Genomic DNA, 1,750 nt, shown 5'->3' with positions numbered 1-1,750 from the left:
ATAAATGTGAATGGAAAGAGAGACCTCTTTTGGTGTCACAACATTATCGAAATTCATTAGAATTCATTATCGAAAAAAGTCAGATAAACGCGTTTAACTGATTGAGTTTTCTGTGATCTCAACGTAATGTAGCTGCAATCGTTTAGCTAGTTTATGACATAACAAAACTTCAGAATAGGCCTATTAAAATTAAGTAAATGCACTTTAAATAAATCTATGCAATAACCTGAAAAGCATAACATACCCGAGAAAAGGAACCTGCGATAATGTTCCACTGGAAAATCTGTTGAAAATGAACTGACTTTTCTCCAATTTTTGTTATGTGGACTAATAATTTAAAGTTGCATTCATAACGTTACCAATGGTATATAATGCTCATCAAATGTTAACTGTTAACTGTCATCTTGAGAACCAAGGAAATTGGGCACGTTAGCCCTTAATGGCCAGGGTCTTAAATATATCTGTTTTCCAACAATGATGGGATTTAAACCAGTGAACTTCCAATCACAGGCGCAGAGGTCTAACCCATGGATACACACACCGCCTGTGAAAAAGATTAGATAGACAGATAGATAGATAGACAGATAGATAGACAAATAGATAGACAGACAGACAGACAGACAGACAGATAGACAGATAGATAGATAGAGCATATTTAAAAATAGCATATAGAGTGTTTATACTTTTTATGTAGCCTATCGGTAATGTGAAAAGATCTATGAATAGGGTACCATTTTCTGTCAGAACTGATTGTCAGACATGCGGAGAATTATTAAATATGCATGAATTTATGTCTCAACAAGGTTGCATGAACCTGAGAACTGAGAAGTGTGACACACAAAAATAGCCTGATGGTATCGCACAGACGTTTATGATGTGTTCATACCGATCTGCCTGGTATCAGCTAGTGGTTATACGACGGGAATGATGCCGGCAGCATAGCGTTATACAGAACAGCTTATACACACAGACAGTTTACTGTTATGTATGTTTTCATGTTGTGTATGTTATTTAGCAAAGTGCTCCAAGTATTTCCAAATAATATTTAACAAATGAAAATTAAACATCTGGAGTGTTTTGTGACATTTAGGCCTATAATCAGGGTTGCCAACTCTCACGCATCTGGCATGACACTCACGCTTTCAGACTCTCACACTCATGCAAGAAATCTTACAGCAAATGTGTTATTCCATTATAAACCTATAATTAGCTACAACCCCAAAGCAGAAAAACCTGGGACGGTATGTAAAATGAAAATCAAACTGAAAACATCCATCCATCCATCCATCCATTTTCCAAACCGCTTATCCTACTGGGTCGCGGGGGCTCCAGAGCCTATCCCGGAATCAATGGGCACGAGGCAGGGAACAACCCAGGATGGGGGGCCAGCCCATCGCAGGGCACACTCACACACCATTCATTCACACATGCACTCCTACGGGCAATTTTAGCAACTCCAATTAGCCTCAGCATGTTTTTGGACTGTGGGGGGAATCCGGAGTACCCGGAGGAAACCCCACGACGACATGGGGAGAACATGCAAACTCCACACACATGTGACTCAGGCGGAGACTGGAACCCGGGTCCCAGAGGTATGAGGCAACAGTGCTAACCACTGCACCACCATGCCGCCCCCAAACTGAAAACAGTACTTTGTTAAATTATCTTTGACCTGTATTACATTGAAAACAATACAACAGCACATTATTTAATGTGTTCCTCGTGAATTTTATTGTTTTTCTCAAAATAA

This window comes from Brienomyrus brachyistius, chromosome 7, assembly GCF_023856365.1.
Source record: "Brienomyrus brachyistius isolate T26 chromosome 7, BBRACH_0.4, whole genome shotgun sequence".
Lineage (NCBI taxonomy): Eukaryota > Metazoa > Chordata > Actinopteri > Osteoglossiformes > Mormyridae > Brienomyrus > Brienomyrus brachyistius.
Note: the sequence above shows the minus strand (reverse complement) of the source record.